This window comes from Bacillus rossius, chromosome 2 (genome assembly GCF_032445375.1).
Source record: "Bacillus rossius redtenbacheri isolate Brsri chromosome 2, Brsri_v3, whole genome shotgun sequence".
Lineage (NCBI taxonomy): Eukaryota > Metazoa > Arthropoda > Insecta > Phasmatodea > Bacillidae > Bacillus > Bacillus rossius.
The window spans coordinates 105,564,365-105,575,582 of record NC_086331.1 but is presented as its reverse complement, the minus strand read 5'-3'; the positions used below and the strand labels follow the sequence as shown (position 1 = coordinate 105,575,582).

The window sequence follows — 11,218 nt, the reverse complement described above, 5'->3', positions numbered from 1 at the left end:
GCTGTTATTTTTCCAAGTTCCTGACTTCATATTAAACCGGGAAGTAGCCCAGGCCACCCAAAATCCTCTTTGATTCGCCCCTCCCAGGATTAGAAGGTGGTGACACCAATTGCCGGTGTTCCCTCTGGTTCACACAGGCTGTTACGTCCCAACAACACCTACTCTTAAGTGCATCGAACACGCCCGAGCGTGATGTCCGCCGAGTGAGTGAAAGAGCACCGCGATGAACACCAAGCCGACTACAGCGCCCGGCCGGGTGTGGCAATGCGCTAAATTAAATCAGTAATTATCTTTTTAAAAAACAACAAAATTAATAACAATTAAAAGATACTGTAATAATGTGAAATTATGTACAATTGTTAAATAATCATGTAATATCAAATATATCATTTAAGTTGACGTCGTCTGGCCGACGACCACCCCAGAGCCCGACCTGCACCCGCCAGTATACGCTCCCGCTAACGGAACACACCCCTGGCCATGGCCCACCCGAGTCAGGCGAGCCGAACAGCAATTAAAGGCAAAACCGCGGAAACCTGAGTAGACAAGAGAAGAACCGTACCCATTCCTCCTGAAACATTAAATTAGGATTTTAGCGACAATAAAATCTCTTCCAGACACACCCGTTTGGAGTCTAGCATAATGAGGTCACGCCTGGCGCGAGAGAGGCCGAGCCTCCCTCGGACGCCATGCCAGTTCGGCAGTTCAGCGCAGCTCATGGACCGGGGCGGACCTACGTCCCACGGAGAGGCAACATCCTTTGTCTACATTGAAAGTAACGTCTGGTAAATATAGTCACTAATTAACAAAACCCCCTTTATTACTTAACCTCTCCGTGAGTACCCGGTCCCTTTTTTCGGTCCAGGACCTAATCCGGCCGCATCAACTTAAGGACACCCCGCACCACACTTGGTCAACGGGGCTGCTCTTCAGCATACGGCACGGGCCGTCTCCCGCAACGTACAGAACTTTATTTAAGGTCACGCGCACGGCGCTGACCACAAACCCGCAAGGGGAATTTGGACAAACTTAATTGCGGTGCGTGTTTCACCACAGTGGGCACAACACCCGCGCCGAGACATTTGCATACGGGATTGGCCGTCTCCAATCGCCCGCCCCCTTAATTCAGTGTATTTGTGTATCCCGTATTTTGTACTGCTAACTTACGTTACCCGAGTAACGAGTGCCACGTAACTTGTGCGCGCCCCCTTAATCCAGTGTATTTTTGTATCCCGTGTTTTGTATTGCTAACTTACGTTACCCGAGTAACGAGTGCCACGCAACTTGTGCGCACCCCCTTAATTCAGTGTATTTTTATATCCCGTATTGTGTATTGCTAACTTACGTTACCCGAGTAACGAGTGCCACGTAACCTGCACGCACCCCTTAATTCAGTGTATTTTGTGACCCGCCTTTGTGTTACGAAATTACGTTACCTGCGTACCCAGTGAGACGTCTGAGACATAACAGCATCCGAGGCCACGTAACGCGGAACACAAACAATACGGCGCCACGGAATAACAAGTAAAACCCCCCCGGGGACCTCTGTAGAGTGTTGTATTGTGTACGACTCGCTCCTCTGAATAAAAGGTACGACACCGCCACCTCAACTCCACGTCTCTTATTTAAAATCATCTCACGCAACACCGCCGCCGGCCCTAGTGGGCCACGCAGGGGCACATACATCCACGACCCCAAATTCACGACTAGAAACGAGCTAGTCTGGCGCCCACCCAAACAACACAGATCAAGAACCGCCTTTTCCCACTAGGAGCCACACCGGGACTCGAGCCCGAGACCCCGGACGACGGCAAAGTCCAAAACATATCGCAGCTGTTTTCCCGCGCTTCATGTGTCTTGGCGCGAGGTCGCGCGGCGCCCTCGCGCCAGTTGCCATCGGGAGCTCACAGGGGTCGGTCGCTCCGCGAACGCAGAGCCTACCGTTTTCGCGCCACGTCCAGTATATCGCAATAGTGTAAGTTTATCAAATCCTTTCATTTTAGCTTTGTGCCCGACCCCTGCGTAATATACATCTTGCAATCTAACCAAGTAATAACTTTGTTAATTTGTAATAAGTGACTGTGTCTCACCTATGTTCTCATCTAGCCGGGCTTACGTACATTTCGACACATTAGCACCTTGTATTGGGTTAGATTGCAAACACCTTGAAGAACATTTAATTATATAGTGCTGTATTACATGTGAGCGTCATTCATTGCATAGATCATTGCAGCATATCAGCTCCGCGATAGTTTGCCGCATTCTTCACATCGGTAATGGCCATAGGATAAATCATTACATACAATTTTGCCATCTATCCTGTTTGCGCATATTGTCAATATCAGTGGCACAACAACTAAATTTCCAAAAGGGGGGGGGGGGGCAATATACCTTTTTATAAAGAATCATCGATCCCCCCTATTGAAGCGGGGGTCCGGGGGTACTTCCCCGGGAAAATTTGTATTTAAAGGTGGAAAATGGTGCTATTTAAGCAGTTTTATTATCTAAAAATTGATTACACAGCACTATCTTTGCCCCCGTTTGCCCCCACTTCAAGATTTCAGAAGGTGGTGGGGGGGGGGGGGCAAAATACCCTTGCCATCCCCTGTTGTTGCGCCCCTGGTCAACGTATAGAACCTCTCGTGCAGCGACGGTCAGACAGCAGACGCGGCCAGATATTGGACAAGTCAGTGTAACAGTCTTAATAAAGTGCAGTGTCTTTTCAATCAGTTTACAGTTTATTTCCAAGGCGTCCTGGGTGGCCTAAACAGCCCGGGTAGCTTTAACACCACGACGTACTCCTGCCTGCAGCCACGGGGTCGAATCCCCGTTTTTGCCCCTGAGATCATTTTCAGATTAATAATTACCAAAAAACTTAATCAGGCAGCGGGAGTGGCATCACTGGGTCCACTCCTGGAGAAGAGAAATGTTTACGTAGACAATTAAATATGGACCAAACAAAATCAGTTATTGCTAAGTAAAATGATGGAGCTCCACAGGACAGCATTCGTTCTCGAAAATGTCTCGACTTGGTCTGACACCATTGATCCTAAGATGGCAATTCCACCCACATGGCGGGATGTGACATTTGATCCAGCTGAATTTAAAAGCATTCCTAAAACTTCAGCATTTCCTAAATAAAAAAACACACATACATATTACCCTTGACACATATTGTATGCATATGTTTTCCATTAAATACACATAGTTCAGAAAATACTTAAAAACATGACAGCAGCTGATTGTAGTAGTATTGATGTATACAGGTGATCTCCGGCCTCATGGCACACTGCAGATGGTATGGTGTGGGTTGTGACCCAGGCATTTAAGAAAGGGCCAAGGAGTATATGGAGTATAGATTATGGGTGACTCTTTAGATTATAATCACCTACTATTCATTAATAAATCTTGTACCTAATCATAATTATCTAAAAGTATATTGTATTAAGTTTTTTTATGGGGCACCCCCCAGGGGGTCCGCCCCGCCTAAAATTAGCTCTTTATTATAAAAAAGAGAATACAAATAGAAAACATGGAAGAGAACATCTGATACATTTACATTAAGGTATTTACAATTAAAGATACGTACATTTTTGTCCCTTCCAACATTCAAGTCCTTGGGGACCGATATTTCGTGTGAGGTGAAGTGTCTGTTTACATTTGGGGTGAGGGTGGTGATGATGTGATGGTGTGGTCGGGTCCATTGGCTCGGGCCCGGTTCTTGCGGCCGGCGTCGGGATCTGCGTTTCGGTGGGGTGGTCAGGTAGAGAGTGGTGCAGTACCGTGGTTTGATGGGTTCCGCAGTGCCTTCTCGTAGCTGTGCTGGTCCCCAGGGTTAGCCGCTGGCCCCTCCCGCTGGGTCGATGTCGTCCTCGTCGGTGGAGTCCTTTGCCTGGAGATGATTCGTCGTGACGAGCTGTCTTCTGTGGTGAGTTGAGTTGGGGGGAGGTTCGGCGATCTGTCTGATGAGGGGGTTGAGACAATGGGAGCATTTGTGGACGAATTTCTTGGTGGTTTTGGAGATGGTGTCGTGGATGTGGGGAAGACTGGTTTCATGTAAGAGTTCTTGCCGGGGGGTGGCGCAGGGAAGCCCCAGGATCAGACGGGTGCCAAGGAAGTACGTCCTGGTGATAGGTCTTAGTTTGTAAAGGGATGAGTGAGACCAGGTGGGACAGGCGTACGTGAGGTGGGAGATAACGTGGGTGCGATAGACAGTGATTCTGTTCAGGAGGGAAGTGCCGGAGGTGGGGCGGAGGACTGGGGCTAGTTGTCCCATGACTGCTCTGGTTTTGGCACAGATACTGTTGAGATGCGGGAGGAATGTGAATGATGCGTCCAGTGTGACTCCCAGGTAGCGGATGGTTGGTGACCAAGGGATGGTGTGTTGGGTGATTTTGGGGGGATGGTCATGGCGTGGGTGGTATCTGGAGAACAGGATGATGTTGGTTTTGGCGTGGTTGATCCCGATGCCGTGCGCTTGGTTTGGGTGTTCAGGGAAGTGAGTCCGTGACTGAGGCGATCCCTGAGCAACGGCTCGGAGACTGAGGAGGCGAGGTGGCATGTGTCGTCACCGTATTGGACAAGGTAGGTGCCAGGTATTTTCAGATAGTAAATTTAGTACAATATATAATGGTATTTTTGACATGAGTTGACGCCGTCCTCGCTACCTCCTATGATTTTTACGTGATATTTGCTTGGGTTCGAGATCTCAGGGAGGGTTCGGCCTTGTGGCTAGAGGTAGGGGTTAACGCAGTACGGCCCCCCGAGCTGTTATGGCCACTCGGGACGCCTGAAGAAGAACACAAAGTTTCTGGAGGATATTTGATGAATTTATTACGGCACAGCCCTATACATAGTGCTGCCCGTTCTGGCCGTAAAGGTTGTCCCAGATCGACTAGTCACACGCGCAGCCCACTTCCTCAGTGGTGGTTCACGATTTTAATGTGCGTGAAGGACTTACTTTTACCCACGATGCGGCGGTTACAAAATAAACTCTAACATGACAAATTATACCTTGACGAACAGAACAATTCACTATTACACGATGCTTATTATACTGGGCTATCGGCACGTAGGCCCGTGTCTCCGGCGACTCTACGTGATTCCTAGATGTGTCCCAGGGACCGATTCGTTAGTACCTTTGGTGGCACGATACTGTGCGGCGGATACAATTAAACTCTAACATGACAAATTATACTTTGACGAACAAACACTTCACTATTACACAACACTTATTATACTGGGCTAGTGGCACGTAGGCCCGGGTCTCCGGTGACTCTACGTGATTCCTAGACGTGTCCCAGAGACTGATTCGTTAGTATGTTCGGTGGCACGTGTCGCCTTCTGGCTGCCCCGTGCGGGCCAAAACTAATTAGCCGGTAAGCTAAGTTGGGGCGTGAAGCGCCGACGTAACATCTCGTAAACTTCCCACAGTACTTACGTAATACGTTGAACACTCATCTTGGAGAACTGATTTAATTAAGTGAAATACCTCATGGTAAATTGAGGCCGACGGCGGAACTGTACGTAAAAGATTAAGAAGAGATTATACTATTGAAACTACATGTCGGTGAAAGCAAGAGTTGATGGTTCCGCGTCGCGCGAAGGCTGCTGGCCTCCTCGAGCTCCTGAAGGACACTGCGTGTCTCGCAGCGCGCGACCCCCCCTCCCCTTGCCATCCCTCCTGCGGAAACGTGTGAATTTCGCGGGAAACTGAACCGGCCAGGATCGGGACAAAGCGCACAGTGAAACATGATTTTGAAAGGACTGAAATATTAATTGATGAAAATAATGTATAATTAAATCCTGTGGAAAAATGTACATAAATTAATTTGTTGTATTGCGGCGGAGGGATATTTCACACCCAGCCGGATCCTTCCGCCGATGTAGCACTCGTTGCCTGGCGTTCGCCTCGTTGCACGAACTACACTTTGCTGCGCGCACGAGCACGTTCGGTGCACACGCCTTTGCGAGACGTTGATGAGGCATAGCGGTTTATGCGACATAGAGGAGCATTGGCGGTCGGCGTCAGAGTATTGTGAATTTCTTTAGAATGAACCTTTTGTGTCACAAATTTTGCCCATGAAAAAGAATTCATATAAAATAAAAATTCAGTCTTTTAAAACTAAATTGTGAAAATTCGATTATGGTCTATTTTCTTAAAATACTAATGTTTTATGAGAAGACATTATGATAATTTGAAAACAACATGGTTATAAAATTTAGTTTAAATTATAGGTATGAGTTTTATACCATCTGTTGGCAAGCGCATGCAACTACACCGTTTGACTGAATAGTAGATAAAAATTTCGTCTCAGTGTTTTGCTTGAAAATAAGAAAGTCTCTTCGCGTGGTATTGGATTTTGACGTGTAGATTGACTAGGCGAGGTTATATTTGAGTGTTCTTAAAAAATAACACGAGTGTTTTTTCCGTATGTATATTAATTCCCATGAAAATGAATATGAGATCCTTTAGTAACCAATTTTACTATTTCGGTTTACTTTTCATACAAGTCTATGAATCTATATGCAAATGAAAATATAGTTTATGTTTACTTAGATAACTAATGAGCAATGACTAATCGAGCATGTAGTCAGCGTTCATGGACATTTTTGTTGTCTGTGTGGATTATCGTTCTGGTGCTGGCATGGCGAAGAGAGTGAATATATAAGTTTGTTGTTGTGAGGTGCGCGATATGATGTGGTTAGTTAATTTTTATTTGTGCAAGTAGTTGTGTTAGGTGTTCCCGGTACATACCGGACAATGGTGGCAAAACAATGGCAGTACGTCTGAAATGTGGAAGTAAACAAAATGAGAAACTCTTGTAGGCCTGTACAAAGTACGTCAGTTCGGTGTAGCAATGACAGGCATTTCATATGTGTTTGTCATGAGTGAAAAATATTTCAGTGGCTGTTCAGTTCTGTTCGTACTTGGCGTTAAAAGACAAGAATATATCTTCGCGCATGTTAGGTCGTAGCTCTTCCACAGGAGACCTGTGTCCAAAATATCGGGTGAGTAGTTTTAAAAGTCATAAAAATTGACGTAAGCACATTTTTAAATGTTTTGCTTGGACATGTTTGTCATAAAGTGCAATGTTAGCAAACAAACTGAATCGTTCGGTAGCCGATAACTTTAATGGCTATGTCTCGTTTCTTGTGATCTGTTATGTATTTAATGTATTCGCCGAAGGTTGCGTGGTTATATAAATTATTATATTTGGACAAGTGTGTTGCATACAGTCATGCTTGTATGTGTATTTGATAAATGAATTTATACATACAGTCCTCGGTGGTCCGCCCTTGTGCGTTTCGTTTTGGTTATGGTCAGTAATTTTTATTTTCTATTTAACTCGTTTTTTTCATTAGCCTAGCACAATTTTAGTATTTTATTCTTAGTAGGTTATATTTCACTGTTTTTATTTTGGTTTTGATAGTATACATTTGTATGAAGGTGGGCTTTAATCATACCAATTTTTTTTTTTTTTAAATTTTAGAAAATTAGTAAGTTGTCTGAATTAAAGTCGAATGAACTCATCTTGTAAGATGCATTTTGCAATTGCTATTTTTTTCTTTGAAAGTAGCAAAGTTTAAAATAATTTGTGCTCACATAAGTGGTAATGCTTATTGTCCTCTTCTGAATAATAAAACTATCTGCATTGACTCACAGGAACACATCACCTACACAGAATATGAAAAACTGAGTTACCTAAGCTTAACAGGATAATTGTTATATATCACGTATTCAAGTTTATCCCATGTTCCTGTACGTATAATTGATCCTGTGGTAAGGTTATAATTTAGTAAACTAATGGATCCGGGCCAAACAGATATCACATTGCAAACAAATTGTCATGTCTTGTAGAAATTTTTTCTTTTGTATTTATCTTATGATCATAATTCATTGTTATATCATAAATTTTATTTATGTCCAGGATCTTTTGATGTACTAAGTTTAAACAGCAAGAATAATGTACCACAGGATCAATTAATTTTTAGTCACAATGCAATGACCAACATGACACTACAAATCCAATTAGGCATCGTACATCATTCCAGCATGACAGATTAATAGTGTAGGCTCACAATAACATGACAACATTAACACAACAAACTCTAATATGGCTGTCCACAAATCATTCCAAATGAAATTCGTCCATAAAATGTAGTATGTAATGTGCCGAAAACAGTGTAGGCCCTAAAGAAATATTATTTCCAGTTGATAGGTGAAGTGCATAACAATATAAGGTAATACTCAGATGTCACTGCTTTTTAGACTGGAAAGGGAAAAAAGATCTGAAAACGTGGTTTCACAGACTACACACATCTCTAAATTTACTCCAAAGGAATGGTTTAATAATTCTTACTAGTTGCGAAAAAATTAAATTTTTATATCTTACATTACAATACGTGTGCTTTTACGCTGCTGCTGCCATTCATTTTTTACCCGCAAAAAATAGGAATACCTATTTGTTTTCCACATACTTGAGACATTACTGAATTAACCCTGAAAGGAAGATTTCTTAAAAAATGACAGTTTACAGCTTACATTACAATACCAGTGTATTCACGTTATCGCTGACATTCATTGTTTACCCGTATGTTTTAAAAAAAATTTTATAACTGTAGTCAATTTAGATGATGTAATAATGAAATTTGTTTAAATGACTATATTGCAATTGTAAGAAATTTTTAATGCTTATATTTCATGTTTGTGGTTTTATAAGAATATATAATTATATTACAAAATGTTGTTTTGTTACATTGCATTTAAAGTACGTACTATTTTGAGTCACATAATAAACGAGTCTAATGAGAGGTAAAAATTTGAATAGAATTGTTAACATCGGTCATTTTCTGTGAGGAATACATGCTGTGTACTGGAGTAGCTGACACATTGAATTATGCAGTATTTCCAAGGAATTCTTTGATAACAGCCATTGAATATTCTGTATTTGATATAGCTGGTGTTTCATGTATCCCAGTTTATCCCTGGATCCTGAAGACTTGTTCCTAATGGTATGATCCTGTTAGCTTGATTGTGTGGTACATGATGCTTCCTGTTTCAATTCAGTGCATCGAAAGATCCTGGTGGCATGATCCTGTGGTACATGGTGCTTGATATTTTTGTTCAGCCATCAGGGTCTTTCAACGTACTGAACTAAAACAGTAAGCATCATGTACCACACGATCAAGCCAACAGGATCATGCCATCAGGATCAAACCTTCATGATCCAGGAATAAACTTCAATATATAAAATGGAAAACTTTGTATTTTTAATTCTCCATAGTCGGTTACAGTTATGCTAAACAGATACATGATCGCGAGTAAACAATGAATGGAGGTGGCAGTGTGAAAACACAGCTATTGTAATGTATGCTCTAAACTGTTATTTTTAATGAACCAGTAGGAATTAAGAAACCATCCCTTCAGGGTAAATTTAGGGACGTGTGTAGTGTGTGAAAACCATGTTTTCCGATTTTTTTTTCTGTTCTAAAAAGCCCCTATGTCCAAGTGTTACCCAATATAATATTTATGTCGTGCAGCACGACATGACAAAATTAGAAATAGAATCTACTTCTTGCGGGCCGTTGTGGCCATACGATAGCCGAGACTGTTTGACACGAGAGATTGCTCTGATTGGTGTTGCTGCTCTAGATATTCCGTGATACTAGATGCAGCTTGGTCTTGTGGTCCTCCAGTGATCCTTTTCAATATTGCTTAGTATTCTTTATTATTCACAGTTTTGGCCATGGCTGTAATGTTTTGAGATTTAAGTCCCTTTCTTTTTGAAAATAATCTCTGCTACATTATATTCATAAGGATCTCTGGAGAGCCTCAGGATTAAGTTGTAGTTAGTATCAAAAAATAAGTAAGGCAGTGACTACAATCAGGGCAGTCTCTCATGGAAAACAGTCTCAGCTTTGCTATTATAACAAAGCATAAATTTACTTTACTATAGCAAGCATAGACGGGACCAGTACATGGCAGTGCCCGAGTTACTGCATAGACGAACTAGTTAAATTAACCTGTCTTTATATATACAATCAGGAAAACACCTGTTAGATTACGGAATGAAACCATTTTCATTATTAATGAAACACAGCACTTGACACAAGTAGTGGTAAAATAGATACACGCACATAGTTAACATGGTGCTATTTCTATTCTGACCTAAATACATCACTTCACCTATAAACTTTAGTTTCTCAGAATCCAGTAGCAATTATCAATCGCTATGTTTAGAGTAAATAAAGTAAGGTCTGAGTTCTATTTTATTTTATTTTTTGATTTTAGCCATTAAACTAGAAATTTACTCCTATCCATTGTTTTAAATATACATTTTGTATGGCAAGAGGCAATATAATCTATACCTTGTTGCCAGGGAGGCCAATAGGGACTGACAATAACTGACACTTAACTGCATCACAGTTCAGGGGAATTGGGGAAGGAATCTTTCATATGCTGTTGCTAGGAGTCATCCCAGCTTTTGCATTAAATGATTAACATTAGATTAGATCAGTGGGAGAAATGTTTGATAACCTAAATAAGGATTTGAACATGGGTCCTCGGGAGTGATTGTTTCATAAACTGTAGCCCATTATACTTGGTACTTAGTCTTTTTTTTAACAAACATTTTCATTATACAAGAAAGTTAAGTTATTATATTGGCTGTTGTATGTCTTAGGATGCAGTTTGAAACATGATTTTATGTACTAGTATTGCATATTAAAGGTAAATGTTAAATGTCAATTAAAAAATAGTGTTTTTGAGTACAATTAATGTTGCCTAATTATCCCGCAAAATTAATTTTTTTAAGTTCCTACTGGATTTTGAAGAAGAAAAATCTTAGTGACTAAGGTAATGAAATCCAGGAATATCTTCACAACTAGGTCTATCAAATATTTTAGAATCCAGTTGAAACAAAATTCAATTTTGCAAAAATTAATACTTTTTAACAATTTTACATTATTATAATGTTGCTAACCTAACCAACCCTTCACTTTCAGTATGACTGCCTAGACCTGCAAATACCTAGCCTTATCAGAAAAATCTCACAACCTATGGCAATGTGAATCAGGTAATAAATGTTCTTTATTGTGTATTCAGTTTATATTAAATTTTTATAGTTAATATTTTCAAAATTGAATATATTTTGATTATACTACAATTTTGCATCACAGTCAACTGCATACTTTATTTAAATTATTTACGTAAAAA

General features: G+C 41.4%; 1 protein-coding gene across 2 annotated transcripts in view; it reads left to right on the top strand.

The window, feature by feature from the left end:
- Positions 1-6,271: 6,271 nt before the first annotated feature.
- The window catches only part of LOC134529554 (latrophilin Cirl), a 128,544-nt gene continuing 123,597 nt past the window's right edge, over positions 6,272-11,218 (top strand). The window contains exon 1 of one of the 2 annotated variants that reach the window (XM_063363771.1): positions 6,272-7,011. The gene's annotated coding sequence lies outside the window, so the exon portion shown is untranslated. The remainder of the gene's footprint in view (positions 7,012-11,218) is intronic. The other variant, XM_063363772.1, reaches the window with a different exon arrangement.